The 22,665-nt window shown below is 43.5% G+C and overlaps 1 protein-coding gene across 3 annotated transcripts in view; it reads right to left on the reverse strand.

The window, feature by feature from the left end:
• Positions 1–19,011, reverse strand: part of rassf7a (Ras association domain family member 7a) — a 36,042-nt gene extending 17,031 nt beyond the window's left edge. Inside the window, exons 1-2 of one of the 3 annotated variants that reach the window (XM_070973054.1) lie at positions 18,939–19,011; positions 13,571–13,706 (exon numbers count right to left, since the gene is read on the reverse strand). The gene's annotated coding sequence lies outside the window, so the exon portion shown is untranslated. Of the gene's footprint in view, positions 1–4,616; positions 4,967–13,570; positions 13,707–18,938 lie in introns of those variants that run through there. The other 2 variants (XM_070973056.1, XM_070973055.1) reach the window with 2 other exon arrangements.
• Positions 19,012–22,665: the final 3,654 nt, after the last annotated feature.

Raw genomic sequence — 22,665 nt, forward strand, 5'->3', positions numbered from 1 at the left:
CCTATGGTGCCCCTTTCACTGGAAAGCTTCCTTTTACCCCTCTGACTCAAGATCACCAGGGCGATCTTTGGCATGGATACACATGCATATGCACACAGCTTAATACTGTCAAGGCTTCTGTTCTGAAGTTTACATATGAGACATAAGTCGGCTACCCCTCGGGAAAGAAAAAAGAGAGGAGGGGGAGGAATGACGAGGGGCAGGCTTGACAAGACGGCATAATGAATGTTTGTTAAAGGGGGGAATATTCAATAGCAGGCAGACAGCATAAACACCAAGTCTGAGATACAGCAAAATGAAACAGACCGAACAGTTAAGTGCAGTCAGTTGCGTAGAGATGGCAGCAAAGGCCTTTCATAAAGGAACTGTTTCATGAAGCAAGTTTACCACTTTATCTGGGTAACTTTGCTGTGTAAAACCTGGAGCAGTCCACGCTCCACATTTGAGGGGGATCCAGGTTTTTGCTCTGCCAGGGTGCCCAGGTAACTGAGTAAAGCTGCGTTTTGGCCCAGGGCCCAGGTCTGAGTCAAACATCTTACCTGAAACTGCAGACAAGAAGGTAACCCGACACTGAAAATGTGGCTTGTCTCTTCATCTCTATGCATGAAAAAGTGTTCGCTTTGGTGCGTTGGCACAGTTTCACCTGTGCTTTGAGAATATTCCTATTACATACTGAAGAACTGACAGAACAAAGATGCATGTGCATGTGACAGCTCACTGGGGCTTGGTGAAAAATTTATTAATACCTAGATTTGTCACAGGCTCACCTAATTTTGCTCACCTTTGGATATTCGGTAAGAGCTTTTCCCGGTGCTTTTGAGACGTGTCTTTCATGTTCTCACATGCTTCCACCTCATCGTGCCTTGGTTCTACATCCTCATTCAAAACAAAACAGCATCTACAGTACCATGAGAATCCCTTTTGCTTTGAGGTTTTCTATTTTGGACCTGTTCTTCTGGACTTCTGGACTGGTAGCTGCCATCTACTCATGAGCAGCATTCGTTTGTTGTGCTTGATCAAACACATCTACGTACATTGAATGACAGGTCAAACGTAAAGCCTCTCAGCGTGAGGGACGAGTCTGTCAAATCCACCTGCCTCTCTCATCTCCTGTCCGTTGATTTAGTATCTCTGGGTCCTGAGGCAGACATTTTCTCTTTCTTGCTGGCGTCTTGACCCCCCTTCTGGCCCCGTCCGGGCCCTTGGCTGAGGCACCATGTTATTTACTACCCAGAGAGCTCTGTGTGCAGAGAGTCAACACAGCATGGCTGGCTGAGCAAGGGAGCAACCTGCTGCTCGCTCTCACAGATGCGCACAAACACACACACACAAAGTCACATGACCATCCCAGGGGGCTGGTGGAGATGTTTACTGCGTTACGATCACTATACCCGGAAGAATTGAGAGCCATGGACAGAGAGACAAACAGACACAGACGTCCACAACCCTGGAAACTCTATCCTGCCAGTGGTTTCAAACTGCTACAACAGAAAGGGAAATGTGAAGCTCTGCATTTGATGATGTGACGGAGCAAACACCCATGAAGGCTCCAAGAAGTTCACCCTGACAGGACATGACAGCATTCACTCCGGTGAACTTAAAAGTCAGCTGGACGCACCTGAAAACATGTCCTTAGGTGCATGGAGCTCTGTGAGGACATTGTGAGAGCAGGCGGCTTAATCTAACCTCTGACCTGCACAGGTTGGATGAACGAAGAGACATTCGGGCTAAGGAAGTATATGATGCTCAAAGACCTAAAACTATTTCAACAGTATTCACTGAAAAGGGTGACTGAAGACAAAAAGCAGTATAATGGTTTGCAGTTGCCAACAAACTTTTCCCTTGTTCCCATGTCTCACCTGGAATCAAAGGACTTATTTATGATCAGTCCAGACATTTCTGCAGTTTTACAACACAAGAATGTGTTTTTAGGTGCTCTTGAATGGCTCATGTCCTAAGATATAAAAGCAAAACCACAGTGAAATTCCTTCTCCAAATCCCGTCCTTCCTCTGAGTAATTATAGCCTCCCAGCTGACAAACTGTTGTGTTTGTCTTTGCCTCCTCGGATACAACAGGTGAAGTACGACCTGTGTGTGCTGGGCTGGATGCCAGTGTCTTACTGGTTCTGCTAGCCAAGTACATATTGCCCTTCTTGGTACAACAAAGGAGGAACAGTCCTACTTTTTCTCAATGTACTCCCCAGAAAATTTCAGAAGAAGGAAGATATTTTCTTTGCATCACCGAGAACTTGTAACCTTGTACAACAGGCTGAGTACAGCATCCTGCACGAGAAAAACAGAATGTTCCCCTTTACGAAATCCTCCGGGAAAAGTTTGCCATGGTAAACTTGGTGAGGATGATTTATTTAGAGGACTACAGATGATTTGATAAATTGAAAACTGGGTTGACTTTGGATTGGAGTGGAGGATGAGGGAGCAGGGTGTGAGGGATGTGAATGTGATGCAAGGAGGACTGGATCAATCTTTTATCACTGCAGTGTGCTTTCATCCCTAATGGATCCGACATGAGCAGAGCACAGCACTACCTTCCGTCACATTGCACAGGCAGGGGAAGGACGCACAGAAAGGAAGAACAAGAGGGAGTGAGCGAGGTAGACGGAGCAACACATGAGAAAGACAGCTACAGAGAGAGGGAGGGAGAAAGTGGTTCAAACCGCCATCCCAAAAATAATCACAACCCGAAACATGCAAACATATTATTTCACCGTCATGCTGTCATAGCGTTTCCAATTACCCCGGCCCTGAGTGCATCTGCAGGAGTTTGGAAACACTCCTGATAAGGACGGCGAGAAATTAAGTCACTTCGCAGCATGAAGAATGGCTTTGAAAATTCCCATCAAGAATCCCGAGAGAGATATCTCGGTGTACATGGGTGGACTTGCTTTCCCCCGTCAGGCGAGCTGAGTGACGGACAGACACGCTGACAGACAGAGAGACAGACAGATAGACTATTCTGGAAGAAGAGGGGAGTCCATCTGGGTATTCGAGCAGTGAAAGAGCAGTAAAAATAACATTGCGGTGAACAAGGCACGACGACTCTCAGAGGACACTCTGCTCTCTCCATGCTGAACAGGCTCATTCATGTGATAGAAAATAAGAAATATCTCGGCAGTGAGGGGGGTACAAAGGAAAGGAGACAGAAAAGAAGTGCTAACTAAACAAGGCTAGGAAGAGAGTTGAAAGTTTCATAATGCATTCAGACTGCTGGCAACCACATCATTATCCTACCATCTGATAGTTGCTTTAGGTATAATATCTTCAGCGCTTCAAAGAGAAAGGGGACATTTAGCAGTGCCTTATATCATCGCTTCTCTGCTCCGTCCATCAAGTCGCTGAAGCCAATGTGGTCATCTTTTTGCATTTCACTGGTTCCTGGTAATAACATCCTACACTCAACTGTTTTCTCAAGGAACTTGTGGCATGCAGATTCAGTGTCAGCACCTGACACAGTTGATTGGGCAAAGGTCAACTGGGATAAATATGTTTAAACAAGTGTTACCAAGTGCGACCGACGATGAATAAAAAGCAGCAAGAATGAAGCAGGGTAAGGAATGAATACATTAATGATAGCAAAGTTAAAGCTATCATATATGCTTGAGTCGGAGACGTCCATTTGGCTCTTTCCTCCTACAACCATCTGTTATGATGACATTATCTCTCTGGAACCAAGTTCACTGTGTGAAACACTCAAACAGAGATAACGCATGAGGTATAACTGTGTTACTCCCACAGTCAGTCAGGAAAAAGAATAATCACCTCCCGGAGGAGTTGGTTGGGGTGAGGGTGTGGGGGGTGGGGTTTCCAATCGATTTCTCTTATTGGATAACAAATAGAGGCAGCTAATGAGCCCCGAGTTCCACTATCTGGCATGTACCATGTTGGGAACTGTTAAATAAGACACTGGCCATGCGTAATGATGAGTCCATGTTTAAATAGTCTAAGAGCGGTTTGGTGCATCAGACTCGCAAAGTGTTGGCATTTCAGATGTGTAGCACGTTAACAGTTAAATGTGGTAGGAGCATGCAGCGAGTGAGCTGAACTCTGCCCATGCCCTCAATGAATTAATCTTTAATCCTACAGCGGTAAAAGGAGCAGCAGCCTGTGTGACAGGAGACCTGTGTAAGAGATAGGCTGCACTCGTTTCACAGTCCCAACACATGCAAACTAAAACATGCACACAGAGGCCGGCTCTCTGACTCACAGTGAGAGCAGTCCAAACGCACACACACTCACAAAAAAAACACACGCAAAAAAGTGAAAAAACAGGAGTGAAGTTTCACCCAAACAGGTCTGAGCCCTTCTCTTTCATACAGGAACACTTGGGTGGCAGGTCGAGTGTCAACAGGTACATGTGAAGACACAGCTCAGCTCCCCGAAGACACAACACGAGATTCTCTTTGTTTCTCTGCCGCTCACAACAAATAGACACACACAAGCTGACACTTATTAATAATAACAGCTCTCTTTACATGCATGCTGGAACACACGGCAGAGCCACAGACGGACCAGCTGACCTCAGAGGAACTTCCCGACACTGACATTCAAACAGGCAAGGACACATTCAAACAAGCGGTGAAAGAAGCAGCGACACTCACCCAGTGAGAAGATCTTATTCTTCTCTTCAGTGTCTGTATCTCCTCCCTCTGTTTGTATTATCTCCGTCTCTTTTGCTCACAAATCCTTTACTTCTGACGGAGCGGCAGAGCCGGTTGTGCCGCTGCTGTCTGTGCAAGGCAGCAAGTGAGTGTGTGTGTGTGTGTGTGTGTGAGTGCGCGTGTGTTTCAGGAGCATGCGAGTACAGCAGAGGTCAGAAGCAGTCCGACGCGGTCAGGGGGAGATTTAAAGGATGCCGTGACTTGTCCTCTGTATCTTGCTGCCTTCTCCTCGCTTGCTGCCTCAGGAATGCACTTCTCCTGGGTGTCCTCACCACAGCCAAGATCTGACTGCTGGAGTTCTCTCTCTCTCTCTCTCTCTCTCTCTGTCGACACCCCTCCTCCCCCTCTCTGTTCTCTCACCCACACAGAAACACACCCTCTCAGTCACTCCTCTCTCTCTCTCTCTCTCTCTCTCTCTCCCTCTTACTCTCTTTCTCCCCACCCTTTCTTGCTGTGCTGACAGATCAGGTACCTCCCCCTTTTCAGGTAGTTGAAACTGTGTGTTCCACTTTGTCGTTCTCTGTCTATATCAATTTCCTCATGTTATTGTCTTTCTCTTCCACATTCCCCAATGACACAGAGGACTGCTTGGAAGAAGACACGGAGATAAGGGCATAATGAAGGCGAAACCCTTTGCATGCCTGTGTATTTACATATGAGCCTCTACTGTTTGTACGATCTATAACCTGAGGCTTTAGACATCCAACCTCTGCTCTCCTGTCACGAGAACAGCCCTGTCAGGTGATTTTCTCTTCCTTTTCCTGGAATGAGGTCATAGTCCGGCAGACCAGGTGCAATTTGAGAGACTGTGTGCATGTGTGTGCGTGTGTGCCTACTTGTCCAGCTATCTTTGTGAGAACCGATTTAAGTTTTAGACCTTGGGGAGTGAGGACATTTTTGGATTTCGGCCAGCCCTTCAAAGGGCTGTTTGAGGGTTAAGACATGCTCCTAAGGGTTAGGTTAGAATAAGGATTCGGTGAGGGTTTGTGCCAGGGTTTGGGCTGAGCATTTAGTTGTAATGATTAAGGTTAGGACAGGGCAAAGAGACTGCTTTGTGTCAATGAGTGTCCTCACAAGGATAGAAGTAAAAGTGCATGAGTGTGTGTGTGTGTGTGTGTGTGTGTGTGTGTGTGTGTGTGTGTGTGTGTGTGTTTGAGTTTGGCAACGCCCTGTGGGAAAATGAGAGGATAAAGCAACCTAGATCTGACCACTCTGGTCCAGAGAGCAACACATGTGCAAAACAAAAGCCTAATTGACTATAGAAACTACTCGACATTCATTTAAGTAACAATACCACTGCCACTATCAGGAAGTGTCCGATGGCCACAGCCCTCCTCCCACACACGAACACAGAGCTAAGCTGTGTTTGACCACCGGGTCAGCAGGCAGAATATATATTTAATGCGTATATATTAAAGGTCCAGCGTGGAGGATTTAGTGGTATCCAGCAGGGAGGCTGCAGATTGCAACCAACCTAATACCCCTCATCTCACCCTCCACTATGGCAACCACGAAAAACGCAAACGGTGCTCTCTGCAGCCACAGTAGTTGGTTTGTTCGTTCCGGGCTACTGTAGAAACATGGCAGTGCAACACGACCCGCTCTCCAAAGAGATGTAACGAGCTCATTTGAAGGCAATGAAAACACAATTCTTATTTTCAGGTGAAAACATAACTGTGAATATTATATTACATTTCCGCCAATAGTTGCCCATAAATCCCACACAGCAGATCTTTAAAGTAGATTAGCCTGCAGACTATTTCCATATGATGATGAATAACAAAATCATATGAATAAGTATACAGTAAGTGGCTGCTGTTATCAGCTATTACTGTAAGATTACAGTGCACACAAAAAAAATACGCTCAGAGATAACACAAGCCTTTAGCGGGTGCAGGCATGTTAAACTATTACTACTCAGTTTTAATTCTAATTATAACTAGTTATTACAGCACTTAACTGTTCACTAAAATCCAAACAACCTGAAACCTGTGATAAGCTAGTATCAGTTATCAGTCGGGATGTTATTTCAAACCAAATTTTGCACCCTTTTCTGGTCAATTTGTTATTTGTTCTGCAACAACTGTGTCTTCATATCTCTGAAGTTTGGACGATGTTTGCTTTTTTTTAAAACATTATTTCTGTTATTTTTTACAATACATTTATTTTTTGGCCAATGATATTGGATAATAAATACTGAAACAAATGCTTGTGACAAAATCTGACATGACGCCAGTTTCAAAATCACAAAACATTGAAAGAGAACTTATGCTTATTGCTCATGACTAGTTATGGAAGGCAGACTCTATGATTCAGCAGCAGGCCATTGACAATACCTACTTCATCCCTGTGTTTACTTTGCCTTTAAGTGATGTCACATTGTTATCTGAACAGACTAATGAGGACATGCAGTCAGAGCCTAATAACCAGTGTGCACATTGTATAAAGCAGATGTTCCAAAAATAGATGTCTTGGATTAATTGCATTAATTTGATGAATTAAATGATGCAAACAAAAGACCACAGTGAAGAATGCTGTAGCTTTTAGCCAGGCTGAGTCACAGAGGCCCGCAGAGAGTCAGTTCACATCTATGGGAGCTGTTAGACTGTTCTGTCTATAAAGCAAAGCTTTTGGCACATCTAAGAGCTGTGTTGTCTGACAAATCACTTAGACCACATTCTAGAATAAAAAAAAGTGGGGGAACTGCCTCCTGAGGCATTGCTTAGGTACTAAAGGCCACAGTGAGAAAAGGCTGAGGTGCCAAGGAGGAGTGACATTTTAAAAGCAGCAGAGAAGTAAGTACACTTTATGGATCCTGACAGGCCATTACCCTTCAGTTGGTCATGTGCTTGTCCATCGTCAGACCCACACCAAGTTCATTTAAGGACTTTTTTTTGTAACACATGACTAAGCAAAGGTTAACAGGCGGTGAGTCGCCCTCACTGGTCTGAGAGGCTGAAGACAGACAGACAACAGGGCTGAAATCAGAGCGGTGGGTGAGGGTATTGTAATGTTATGTTGAGGATTATCAGGCCAAAGTCTCCCAGACCTCTCTGACACCTTCCAGGCATTCCTCAGGGCACCTCCCATTGCTGTGCCTCCCTCATCCCACCCTCCCCTGTCAAACCCCACATATCATCCCTCTTTTTCTCCTGTGACTCAAGCATTCTTGCAACCACCACTTCTCCCCCTCCTCCTACCCCCACCCTCTGCATTCAGCAAAGACGCTAAAGAAAACAAAGACGCGTCCTGAAAACCTTTAAAACCTGCACTTTAAGAAGGAATCCTTCCCTGGTTTGCACAAAGGCGAAAAACGCACTAACCTCCATACTCTACATAGCTATTTGACTGCTTTCAATCATCACCTACTACTAAGTTCATACCTCAACAAGTGATAGTAGGTATAAATCTGTCCAAAGAGTGGCGAGCCAGCCGTAACTCAGCTCACTGGAGACAGGAAGATGGCTCTCTGGCTGAGAAATAGACTGGTTGGGTCTGGCAGCAGTTCAATAGGTTCTGTGGAGGGGAGAAGAGTGAGGGGGATACATGCTGATAGTGTCTTTGTTGGCCATTATTCACCAAGAATGAATAGCATTAAGTTGCTGCTATGGCTCACCCCTTTCCCGTCTTCCCTGTTGAAACCCCCACCCCTTCTCCTCTCTCTATTTATTCAGCCTTTCACTAAAAACAGCCTTCAACAGGTGGACAACAGATCGGTCAAGACTAAAGCTTGGATGGTGAATGGAACGGGAGCAGAGTATGTTAGCTCTATTTTCAGAAGTTACAAAATCCTGAACTTTTGTTGACGTCGGTTTTTGTACTCATGGCAAGCAGGGCAAGGTAGTAATGCTCTGTTTGCGCCAAACATGCCTAAGTATAGCTCGGCTGTCTCATTATGGTCAGGCCAACGTTGTTGCTAAAGTAGTGTAGCTATGTCTTGTGTATCATTATGACAGGCAAGATGGCTTTCATAAGCAAAGGTAATTGCACTGTTGAGATGTAAATATAGCACATTGCACACCAAGAACAGACAAAGACTTTTGTTTTCTTCCCAGAAAGTTGGCTCAGAAGATGATTCATGTTTTGGAAGCAAATGCATGTCACTATGTCATCTCTAGAAATAACAATGGCTACATTGAAAATACATTGCCAAGGTGAACCTGAGAACAATGAGTCCAACCTGGAAATGACAGGAAGAGAGGGTGAATTGGATCAACATATACGCTGCTGGTAAACAAACGTTGCATTCCTCCAAACACAGGATTGAAAAGAAGGCCAAAAAAAATACAGCCTTATTTTTTTCCTCTGTGAACACTCTTCAGATCGCGCTAATGAAGCACATAAGAGAATCTCTGTGAGCTTTTAGCGGATTCCAAGTTGTCAGAACTTTGGCTGCACTTCGGCACCCTTTCTCCATCATCTCCTTTTCTCCCTTGTTACTCAGAACCAGTCCAGACTGGCTCAGGACTACATGGCCACCGTTCAAAAAACACTGCTACCTCTCACATAGCCTTGTGTTGCATTTTTGAAAGGCTACGTGACAAAACTTATTTTTGAGGGGAAATAAATTTGGACCCGTCTCATAATCTACAGCATTGTCCTTCCCTGTTTTCATGTTGCACATAGCTAACAGTGCCTCAATGTCTGAGCTCCTTACTTCACTCCCTCTAGTCAGTTTGTTTTCATCCTACTTCTACATGTATAGTCATTATCTGTCTCTTGAGATAAAGCTGCACCATGAGTACCACACTGTGCTGCTCGGTGCCACTGGTGTCAGTAAAATAAAATCGGCTACAGCCTGCGACTGGGAGAATGCTGTGATTGTCGCAGGACCCTCAAGTTTTCACTCATGCACAAAGTTGGATGGGATGTCTGCAGTGGGTCTGGTAGCCGCTATCACCTTTCCATTTCTCATTGTACCTTGCCCATGCAAGAGGGCAAGTGAGGCAGAAAACAAAAGAGAGGCAAAGTCAACAAAACACTAATGCCAGTGCAGGGTTGGGCAGATGTAAAAATGTTCAAACCGGTTTGATACCGGACCAGTAATGCCAAATTTGTGACTCAGCTACTCCCGCGTCGAACATAATGAGGGTCCATGGATGAAAGCATGCCGGCACCAAAGTCAGAGTCTCTGAGTGACACACTGTGTTCTCATTTCCCATAGTAACTATTCAACTTAACTGTTCTACTTAACATCATTTATGTCTATTTCAGGCGTCAGTAATTACATTATTCCGTGACACAATGTGTTTGACATCAGAGCTGCCACATATGCCCAGTCAGAAACAAAGCCTCTGATTGGATGACAGACTCAAGCAAAGGCATCATGGGACTGCCAGTGAACAGCTCAAAACCATGCCAATAGCAACAATAACTGTTTTCAACATGGGAATATGGATAAATAATCACAGAAGACATTCAGTGTTGGACTCTCCAAAACGATGCCATAGTTCAAGGCTGGACTACTACGCTTCTGAAATGATACAACCGCACCGGATCCGTCATTGGAACGGCACAACTGTGTCCCTCTAGACAAAAAAAGTAAGTCTCTTTCATGCAGCATTCCACAAATATTTGTACATAGCATTACGTTGATGTTGTATACGGCACTGTTAACCCACAGAGTTTAATCACATTGTCATATTGCTTATTACTAATGCAATACAAGTTGGATTTAGCACCATCTGTACAGGCTGCTGATGCAGGCTGCTTTTAATTTGCCAGAAAGTCTCAGGATGACAAACGGCAGTTCAGTCAGCTCACATAAAATCAAACTGGTGCCGGACCAACAAAACCATAAACAAACCCAACCCAACACCAGTGACCACCTGTGTCCGTGCCCCAGGTCCTGGCTGTGGATCTGTCAGGACAGAAGGGGGACCAAATACACAGGCTACAACGCTGGTAAAGACCATGCGCGCCGAGAGAGCAAGGAGCGAAAAACAAAGAGTGGGCAAGATGAGATATTAGCCTGCATTGTGGGGAGGAACTGCTGATTTAATGATGATCTCAGTAAAAACAAAAGCCAGCGGAGGGCAGGCGCTGGATGCACAGGAAATGCGAGTTAGTGACAGGGGCGTTATCAGGTGGGAGCAGGTCAGGGGTCAGAGGTGAACAAAAGCTTTGTAAGCCCCACACAGAGCGAGAAAGAGGCCCCCAGACCCGGACGTACTCACTGACGCCAAGTCTGTCTACACCTTTCTCTGCACACCTCCGCCTGTGATTTGTTTGACAAATGTTGTGTTACATCTGTCCGTTGAGTCTAAATGCTTTTCAATTTGTCCTCCATATAGACCAAGATGTCACCCTCACTTTTCTGTCCATTGACTCAAAACAATGTTTACAATGCCGCTCTATTCCACAAAGCGTCTGGGGGAAAGGACTATCCAAACACCTGCAGCTCGAACAGCACAAACAGCACTTAAAAGCTTTCAGTGCACCGGGCCTGTCATCTCCTTCCTTCAGTGGCTTTACTGGATCAAAGGAAGGCTGTAGCTGTGTTATAGTAAGAAAGTCTTTTGTAGCTACAATCATGCGCTGTAAGCACACAGAAACAGAGAAATGTACGCAGGCATGCGCACACACAGAGAGACATGATGATACCAGTACATAATGGAGTTGGATCTCTCTAATCACACCATTCTAACAACAGACATTTCAGTTTGAAGCAGAGGATATATGCAAAACAGATTTGCTAGAACTTCAAGTACAGACACTTAAAAGACCTGTTGAATTTTAACAAGGCCGGTGAGACTGTCATCGCCATCTTCGCTGCAGTGGTGGAGGGTCTGAGTGTGTGCTGGAGTGGGCTTGTGCATGAGGCCGAATTAATAACGTACGCGCGTGTGTGTCAGTACACATATGCCAGATTACTAATCAGCGCTTAGACAAAGGCCATATGTGTGCAAGTCTGTGCATCTCTCCCACATATCTCCCACATATTCCCCTCCACGTCTGCATAAAACCCTATCAGCAGGAATGTTAGGATTGTCGGGTCAGCAGCGGTGACATCATGACAGACTGTCAGAAGCAACAACAAGGCCTCAGCGTCAGTTTCCTCCTGGTTGCATCAGCTACGCGATGCCAGGCTGTGGATCAATGACACCCACTCCAGCCCTTCTCACTTAATGAGTCTTCAAACATACAACACAGACAAGCAACTGATAAGTTCATCGTACTTGTAAAAAAAAAAAAAATTGTTTAGTTTCCAGCCCATCTGACTGTGCAGCCTCAAATCTGTTCTATTTGCCTGCAGGTAACAAGAGACTTGGAATGATGAACAGTCCAATTTGCAGCCTCAAACATGAGTTGGCTCAATCATTTTAACAAGCCCCGAAGAATGACCTTACACAAAGCACGAGACTCCACACTCCACACCTGCTTGAGGTGGTCTAAGGTCAACAGCCAGACATCAATGGCTAAGTTGTTTACAAAGAGGCAAGCATATAGCCTGAGGGGAGGCTGACTTGGTAAAGAAAAGTATTCATAGGGACTAATTAAGCTCATGCTGTTAGCCTTAAAGGAAATCAAAATAATATAAGAAGTTGCTCATCGCTGTATTCATAGCATTTATTCATGGCTGCATTGAGTCTTTCCTTTCTATGGTTTAGTATTTACTAGTTGTGTGTGTAGTTTGTAGTTTAAAAAGACTTTCACTCAAGAGGAACTTGATCACGTGGTTTGTGTGTATGTAGAATTACAGTCACGAGTAAAGAACTTAGTCGCAACCTCCAGAACTGAGACTGAATGAATTGATGGACTATCATTTTCCCTTTTTAAGGGTGGTGATTTGAGGTAAATTTAAAGTACATTAAACTCTGTGATTTAGGATCACTGCTGACTCTTTCAAAGATGAGTGCAACCACTCTGCTTTGTCTGAATCAATGAATGTGTTTGATGCATGTCCTTGGACCCATGTGAGGCCTTTTACCTCACATTCACTACATATAAGCTGGCGGCCCACGTTCTGCAGTGATAAAAGCGACAAAAATCAGTCGCATCTGCCAACAGCGAACTCCTCTTTCATGTGTCCCTTGTCTCTCTGTGAGGGGTCAAGTGTCAACAAACAGATGCTAGTGTGTGTTTGTGTATGGGAGTGTGAGCGTGTGTGCGCTGAGGATCCATCAGGTCATCAGATAAAGTGCACCTGAGGGAGGGGCGGGGAGCCTGTTTTCAGCGTTACCATGGTGACCAAATAGACGCGACCACCTGGTTGGTGGAGCCCGACTAGGGAAGCGGAGAGGGCACCACTTCAGGACGGTAACCATGCCAGAAAATCCTCCCACAGCGGCCCGATTCCCAAACACAACCCACATTGTGTTTGTGCCATGACGAGCAGAGCAGAGCACACAGCTGTTGAATCTTTCATGGGACATAAAAAGGGACTAAGCCCACTGTACAGCTCTCATTACAGCAGCGGAATAACTTTGGCCCATCTTGACCCTGTCATCCACACATGGTTTTAGTCTGTCCTGTTGGACATTTAGAAAGCAGAGCCAGCAGTGGTGCTGTATGTTATGTGGCATAAGATAACAAATATAGAAACACTTCAGTTAGAATGCAATATAGGTTCATACCGGTGCTGACAAAGATTTCTGAATGATTCGTCATCGGTTAATATCACTTAATCTTACATATTGTCGCAGTGCTAAGCGTGCGTTTTCCTAAAAATGTCAAACAGTGTTACCGTGCTGACTAATGCAACCGATAAAAAAACAAGGACCAACTTTAAAACGGCAAGAAATTGTTTTATCAACGACTAATCTGTCCTGGTTTTTGTGTTTACTTTGCATGCAGCATTGAAAAACCAGTTCAGCCATGTGTTGTTCAACTAGAAAAGAAACAAACTCAGTGGGAAAAAAAAACAAAAAAAGAAGGCCATTTGTTTCACTCACCTCCTGCAGTCTAGTGGTCTCTGTGACTGCCTGCCTGACGAAAAAGGAGAAGAAGGAGAGGAGGAGGAAGAGCCACACAATCCTGTCACTGTCTGTGTGTGTGTGTCGTGCTCACGGCTACCTGATCTACCACAGCCTGCAGAAGAGACAGAGAGACCGGCTCAGAGCAGTGCAGATGGGAGGGGAGGGGCGGGAGGGGGCAGCTGCAGAGAAAAGTGAAGTGGTGCCGCCATTCCCCGTCACCCGGGAAACCAACGCTCTTTCAAAGAAAAATCGGCCAATGGCAAACACCAGCAATTGTGTTCAGACAAAAAGTCACATGACTGCTAAAACACCACTCCCTATGCACAGAGTGAGGAGGGAAGAAAAAAAATAAGTTGGGGGTTGAGAGTGATAAAGGGGGGGGAAAGGGAAGAGAAAGGAGAAAAATGGGGGGAAAGGAGTGAGGCAGATAGTGGTGGAGAAGTCACAGAGGCTGGGGACAGGTCAGCAGGCGTGACTCCGTCCCGTAAGCGTCTGCGTGAGGGAACAAACTAGTTCCCCATCATCTCCCTCACCGTCCCATCGTCACAGCAGCTTTCTACCACACAGGTTGGCTGCAGCCTCGTTCTGTTTGCTAAGAGGAACAATGCTGAGCAGCGCAGTGTGACACTAATGGTACAGCTCTATCTCCAGCTGCCAAACATTACCTGTCTACTTCCACATTAGGCTATCTATCTATGAGTTCCTCCCTAAACGGTGCTCACGCCATATGGTGCTGTCCATCGATATATAACCAAAATCACATTGAAAAGCTGCCTCCTCACCTTTCACTACCTCTTTAATCGTTGCGGTGAATCTATTAGGTTACGTTTGCATCTATTTGTAGGAAGGTTGTTAATATGTTTGATTTTAGCTAATTTTTAAGAGGGGTTAGGAATTTGGGGACCATTTGTTTCAATGCTGCACACATGAAGTATGGGAAACACAACTGAAATCTGAATTCACACAATTTGCATTTGAAATCTCCCCAAAATTCGGTATTTTCATCAAGTGTGGCAACAATTCTTTGATGATGGGCGTCTGATGATTAGCTGTGGCAACGCTGGCACATGTTGTCTAACAAGTTTTACAGAGGCGACTGTCAAACTGTCAACATGCAAGTAATTACAAAGGGGACGCTCCTGTCAACTGATCAGCAGCAGACAGAATTCATTTGAAATACTTTGATCAGTAGTCTTTAAATTCAACAGGAAGAAGAAAACAACAGTAAAAGAGTTGAAGCAAAGAAATAAATGACACCGAAACTGTTTTCACTACCCAGTCTTTTATGTGCTGTCATGTCCAGTCCGAAGGCCACATTTTAGGGTGTTAGATGCTAGCAAATCCAATCATGTGTTCACAAAGTGGTGAACCTCGCTCCATCCTTGCTTGTGAACGACTGAGCCTTTCCAGGATGCCCCTTTCATACCCAATCATGATACTATCACCTGTCACCAATGAACCTGTTTACCTATGGAATGAGGACAGTGTCTTGGAGTCAGGGTTGTACAACAAAGCAAGGTGGGACAGAAGACACAAACGAGGGGCTACATTACAGTTATAAACCCAAATGGATTGGTAGGGATGATGGTAAATGCAGCGTGGTCCTAGGACCGGCAATTTTATCAGGAGTATAAAGAGACGAGAGGTAAAAATGGTACATGTATTATCACTGCAATCCTTCGCACTGCACTTTAATCATTCACAGAGGATTGCTGGGGTGGGAGACCTATCCAGAGTTTTGTCCAGCCTGTCCATTTGTTCTTTCAGTTTTCTATTTCTTGCTCATTCGGACACAGTTTCTATTATCATTAAAAGAATCGCGCTGCCACACTCAGCTATATGCCACCATTCACTTAGTGCACAGATCTATTTTAAAGGAGCAAGTGCAAAGACCAGTGCAAACTAGTAAGTCATGAGAGGTCAAAGAGGGCATACCCAAGCACTCTTGCAAGATTTATCCATGTTTGCACAGGAAATCACAAAATGTTGAAGCTGAACATGAGACGCAAGGGAGAAAAAACCTTTTAACCAACTGTGCCAATCACAGTGGTAAAGTGATGAAAATGGCTAAACACATCTTATCATCACTCATGACAGGACCCAGAGACACTTGAACTCTTTCATTAAGGGCAGCATCTTATAAACCCAAAGGGAACAATCCACTTCTTTCCAAAAGAGTACAAGGCTTCAGATTAACAAGTGCTGACCCTCGTCTCAAATGCTGTGCACCTGCCTTCAAACAAGCCCTTTGCACAGCGGAAGTCAGAGCCCAATGAAGCCAGCAAAGCTATGTCATCTGGAAAAAGCAGCGATGCACAAATCCCTTTTCAGGTTGATTGATTTGATTCAATATTAGCAGATGGCTGAAGACTGACATGAAAATGCATTACAGTAGAAGTTATTGTCTCATCCTGTCCACGAGTAATCTTGCCACCACAAAAATCATCCCTCAAGGTTGTCTGACTAAGTTCGAGACACACTAATTTGCAGGTTAGTGCTATCTGAAAGCATAAATGGCAGACAGTTCTTTGTCCTAAATTGATTCAGTTGGTACACCCTGAATCCTGAACAAGAGGATAAAGGCTTTTTGTTTTTGCTGTGTGTAAAAGTAGACAGCTTCACTCATTTTCCCCAAGTCTCAGAGTTACTTTCATTTGAGTTTACAGCAGTGCTGTAAACTGCACTAAACATAGACTCCAAAATCAAAATCCTAATGAATGTGCAGTGAATCGTGTTTTTACAATGCACCCTGGCATCTGCCAACGGTAGTAAACTAAATTACAGTGAGGTTCTCCAGCGTACATTCCCTACAGAACAGTGAGACAATACAGTCGACGAATGTTAGGCGGCGGGTTTATTACTCAGACTGAAATCACACATCTATCACTTTCTCAGCAATGTGCTGTACACTTGAACACAATCATCAGCCTTGTAATGTATCGCCTCAGCACCAGTAAATTACCCTACTTCAGCTGTGGCAGACAGGTCTCGTTCTCAGAATAGCATTTACCAAGTGAAAAGGGGCCCAATTACCTTTCTACGGTGTGAGTGTGACAGGATAGCTGATGAGCCACAGCAAGAGAAGGTGACAAAGCCGACAGTATCCACATGGACAGCAATGACAAGTCTAGGCCTCTACCATTGATTTTTTTTTTTTTTTTTTTTTTAAACATAACAGAGAGGACTATGTGAGGATTAGCTATCATGTATCAGCTTGTCAGTACATAATAGGCACATTCTTTTGGCAGGGCTTACAGCAGGGATATCCTTGCGGATTAAACATGCAGCATTGAGATGGGACCTAATCATGAAATGACAGCAAAAGCAGTCAACTTCACAAGTTTGAGAACAATAACTTAGAGAGTGCAAGTAAACTGCACCTTCCTAGCCATTCTTCTTAAGACTATATATAATATAAAACTGAGAAGAAAAATCAAAACAAAGCCTATATGGGGCTATATTTAGGCTCACATGAGGCGAAGTCAAATATGTGATTCAATACTTGGTAACACATTACAGTTTGCTCTATAGTGGACCTAAACTATCCCAGTGTTCCTGAAACTCAATACATAAGCATTAAGGGCGGTGATTCAGTGTCTATGGGATGAAGATTGGGTATGTGTGCATGTGTGTGCATGTGTGTGCACGATTCTCAGCTGGTAGAGAAGCCTTTATATTGTCCAGTGTTGAGCAGCTGGACAGATGAGTCACCATGAAGTGATTTCATAGTGCGGAGGGGACAAAGAGCAAGCAACTGAACACTTCACTGTCAATGTTCTGTCAAACTTTTAACTTTAGTCCAGCAGACAAGAGAGCGCTGCTATTTAATTATGGGAAAACACTGGAGGAAAACACTAAATAAAATTCCACTGCAGCACTGAGTCTAAATCCATTCCCATTATCACACTGCCTGTTTAAATATTAGTTTTCCTTGGTATCATCAGGCTTAAATCCACTGAGAGCTTTGCATTAATTATCAATTTAAAAAAGGCCTGAAGGAGATTTTGTAGAAGATGACCAAAACAAAAATACCTCAGCCTAGCTCTATAACATTACTCATTCCGGCATTATTTGAGAAAATCTGTCAAAGGATTGTTCCACAAGCTCATCAGATGGAAAAAAAAAACACACACTAATGGAAAAAACATTATGATGTAAATGAAATATGTATGAAATGCTTATGGCTAATACATGAAGAGGCCACAATAACCATTTACAAAGCTATTCACTTGTGGTCAGTCAGCAAAGTGGGAAAGGTGAGGAAAAGGGAAGAAAACAACGTGATGCAAAAAAAAAAAAGAAAAAGAAATAAAATAGGATGTAAGTGTGGGGAAGTACAAACAGAGGAGGAAGCACACACAACTGACAGACAATTAGACATGCGGGGACAATGGAGAAAAGGAAGAGACAAAGACATAATGTCGCACTAAAAACTGAACAGAGCAGCTTGACAGACAGGTAAACAAGGCTAGATATGAGGTAAACAAATGGATAAAGATGAAGAGTGTCTGTGCATGTGCCTTCAGAACATGTGTGGCGAACACATGACTGCAGCCCAGAGGATGCTGCTGAGGGGATGGCGCTGGTGTTTTGGGGTAGAGCAGAAGATCTTCAGGTTAGTTGGGTTTTGTTCAGGGGAACAAACAAAGTGGTTTGAGCTCATCTGCCCATTTGACAGAAAATTAATCAGTAATTAGAAATTAATCCTTGCGAGAATTTTTCAAGCAAACATCAAATGGGTGACAACTCATGAGTGTGATGAAACGTCATTATTAAAAAAAGGTGTCTCAACTGGTCAGCCTCAGAATGGTTAGCAGGTGATGAATGCTAATGTTCTGGAACCATCTGACAAGGAGATGAGGATGATTAATAGAAATTGAGATGTTGATAATGTTGTTGACGTATTGTTTAAGTGGCACTGTCATTTTCATATAGCTTAAGTTTGGTTTGACGTTTTTAGAAACTAACCTAAGGAACAACAGGGTTAACGGGTGACGTTAGCACAACTTTGAATTTTGAGCAGAATTTGGTGTTAAAGTGACTTAGCTTAAGTGAACTAGCTAAAGGCAAACACTATTTGACAGCATAGGCATTCACACAACATAGCGAGCGTGCAAGAAAAATAAACGTAACGTTACTAAAAGCAGGTTCGTCGACTAACATAAGCGTTGAGTTATCTAAGTTACACAACAGAGTCAGTGAGAAAAGTTTTGTCATGACCCTGCAGGTGCAACGCTATGTGCGCACTTGGCAGCACTTGTTGCATCCTTTCTCAGTGTTCAAAGGCATTTCCGTTACACATTAATCCGACACGAAATAAAACACAAGGTGAAAAAAAACTTACAAGAGATTCAGGAGTCGAGCTTCATGGGACGAACTGCCGAGCGCTTCATCCTCTGGTCTTGGTTCGTCAATACACTGCTATTGTCAAATTACCCCGGAAACAGAAATAATACGATTTCCTGTCAGCAGTTTCATATTAAAAGCATTTATTGAGGATATTGGTTAAAATAAGTGAAGTAACGAGGGTAAAAACGACACAAATGGAATGATAAACGCTCAGTAATTTCTTTGAAGAACACGAAATTCAAATGTAGCCCTTTGTACTTCTACAAAATGCCATATAAAAAATGAACCACATGTGATTACTGTCAGTCTCAGGGGAACAGTAAGGCATTGAATTGGCAACAGCATACACTAACATACACTGACATTTTGAAGGAATTGGTTGAACACTTTGGGACCTTGGTCCTGAGCAACTGAAAAATTCCCAGACACACAGCACGGTGGCAGCAGTGGATTTCATCACGTTCAAACTGTGAGAACAGTGAAGCTTTCTTGGCAGGCTTGCAGGTAACTGAGATGGCAGCAGATAAATTACACTTGGCTACAGTGTTGGATTATATGTGGGATATGTCACTAATTACAGCAGATTGCTCTCTGAAAATACCCGCCTTGCAAGTTTCCAGACTAAAGCTGATATTATCTGAGACGGGGGTGTTTGACATCATTCATAGAAGCCATGAGGAGATGAAATCTCACAAAATGCTAGAATGTCTTCTTCAAAATATACATGTCAAGGCATGTGGTTCAGCTATGATGAGGCGGAAGTGTGATAAGCGGAAGGTTGTAATTGCCTCTGTAGTATCCTTTTAATCATACAAAATTGTCTTTAATAAAGTGTATGTTTATACCTAAACAAAAGGAAAAGAAACCAGAGTCAACACTAACAGTGGCCTCAGAGCATACTTTGATATGTACTGGAATGCCATAAACACCTGTTTGTTTTATTTGTTTTTTGTTTTTTGATTGAATAATGTGTTGGACAAAACATGTTTACATGCCATAAAGGTGCATGATTCCTGAAATAATCTATAGCTTTAAATGTTTCAAACATATACGGATGAATGTCAGAAAACCTAAAACGCTAAAATGAATGCTGCCTGAATTCTGGTGGAACAGATTATTAAACACATCATTAAGCACTCATCTGTTCTAAAAGCATGCCAAGATACTGTAATATAACACTGGTGTATGCAATATTAGCTGGCCCGAAAACAGGTTTCTCTTCTTGTCCTGCAGCATTTCTTCACGTCCTCTTGAACAACAGGTAATCCCTAGTGCCTCTTGCAACTCACCGCATCTGAACACATGACCTTGAAACAGAATTAGCAGAAAATGCAATATTAGCTGCGGTTATCAATTCAGCATTGCAAAACGATGAGTCAGATGGCTGCCTGTGTAGTTATTGCTGAAATAATGTCTCCATCCAACGTGACGTTTCCTTTTAAGACATCACAGAAGCACAGATGTTCTGCAATTTTATGGGGGTTTCAGCTATGACAAAAAAGAATCATCTGACATGTACTTGAACCTGTTGAGGGCCACCGCCACACAAACTAGCACTGAACATGTATATTAACACAAAGACAATACCTTACCTGTATACATTATATGTATTATCTTTGCATAGAAATTTCTCAATAAACATGATTTCATGTCCATTGTGGACTGCATATGCAAGGAGTCAACAGAAAATTGGGTATGTAACTCAAATATCTTCCAGGGATTTGAACGTTCCCTCCGGCAGGATCCTGTAACATCACGTGTATTGTAAAAACAGCTTCACCTGGGCCTGTCTGAACTCATACTGTAGGTATTTCCAGTTACAGCACCTGATAGTGAAATGTGACTCGCCTCATCTCAAAACAAAATGGACATTCTTCCACGCCAGTGAAACTAAAGTTGCATTCCCTTTCAGTCAAAATGTTGTTTTGGTGTGTGTGTGTGTTTTCACGACGCGTTTCCCTGTAATTTGTTCACACCCATCTCGTTGGCTGCAGTCACAACATGAAGGTACAGCAGCATTGTGTGCAGATAGATTATTACATGAACCTCCGGTCTCTGCTGCTTTGATGGAGTCGTTTGGGGAATGCAACCGCAACCTTCCTGACATGATCATGGATTTAACTGAATCACATCTACCTCATCTGATATTTGTTTTTGTGGTGTTCTCAGCATGTATGGACACATTTTTCAGTCTCACAGAAATGTATGCTTTTGTTTGTTTGCTCTTGTATGTGTGCGTGTGTGTGTTTGTGACAGAGAGGGACTTATTTTGCTGTCGTATACTCTGTTGTCCATTATGTTCGCCTTAATAACATTATCCTCCTCCTGTGTTTTATAATCATCTCTGGGGTAAAGGTTTCACAAAGCAAATTTATGACGCGGTGGAACTGCAGTGCTATAATTGTCTTTTTAATTTGATTTTTGATTGAAAAGACCATCTCCGTGGACCCTGGCTTTGCTAACCACTGTGGTTGTTATTAGATATACTGTAAGAGAGACAGACGCGCCCATTTAAGAAGCAACCATTTCCTTTTTTCAGTGGTGTGAACGGTGAAAGTTAATCCTTACTAAAAAATAACTACTGAAATTGTTGTTTCAGACATATTAAAGGAAACTGTTCATCTTTCCAATTTGATTTTCAGCTTTTCTACAGTACAAACCATCCCAGAGCCACTGATAAAGAAGCAGGCCCTTCTGGTTTGTCACATCGTCTGGTAATAGCTGGGGAGTGAAAGAAAGCATCTCACAGGCCAGATTAGGTCCCCAGTCCTGACCAGGTGTGACAATGGTCCCTTTCAGAGAAATTACAAGACTCTCCAGAGACAGTAGGTGGGCACGGTCCCACTTTCCCACCATAAAAGGCCTCTCCTTTCATTCTGGGCTCCTCCATCTGTGTCTCGAGATGTAAGAGCTCCAGTGAGTGAGTGACAGGGAGGGAGGGATGATCAAAGGTGATACAGTTATGTGATGGAAGAGTTGCTAGAAGATACGAAATGCAAGTTACATAAGCGCTGTCTCATGGATGAGTTGATATGCACCCGAACGTGTTTACACACATCATGCATTCCTATGTCTGACACGTGTACATTTCTTAATCCAACACTGTGGTGAGAAGTTTTGGGGTTTTAAGGTTTAATAACTGCCTATGCTTTGTTACTTTGACTTTTATTTACATCCTGTTTCTGTGGACAAAACTGAAGTAGGGATGACAGACATACGGGAAGGGCTCTGCACTCACATCAGGTATTCACACGAAAGACAGGGCCAAGTTTGGAAGCATCTGCATGCTGGTTGCAGCAGTTCCCCTGAGATGGAATTTCATGTTAAGATTGGCCTGACAAACCGCGACTCTCACCAGTGTCTGCCCTTAAGAACTACTAAGGCTTTAGATGTGGCTGCCTGTCTGGTTCTCAAAATCAGCCTGAGACTGTTATGCACAGTCCAACGGATGGGTAATTTCTCACAGCTCTTGGAAAAAATAGCATATGGCACAATTAGAACATTTAAACTCCTAATAGATTTGACGTGTTCCAGTCCATTACTTGTGTATCAGTCAATCCATCATTAAACATTCTCTCCTGCATTAGCAGTGTGCACGTCCAAAACTTGCACGCTGAACACTTGTATTTGCACTGCATATTGTAAATAAATCACACTCTCTTTGATGTAAATGCCACCTTAGATGAGGACAAACGGGCAACAAAAGGAATGACTCTTGTGTT

The sequence above is a fragment of the Chaetodon trifascialis genome, chromosome 10 (assembly GCF_039877785.1).
Source record: "Chaetodon trifascialis isolate fChaTrf1 chromosome 10, fChaTrf1.hap1, whole genome shotgun sequence".
NCBI classification, from domain to species: Eukaryota; Metazoa; Chordata; class Actinopteri; order Chaetodontiformes; family Chaetodontidae; genus Chaetodon; species Chaetodon trifascialis.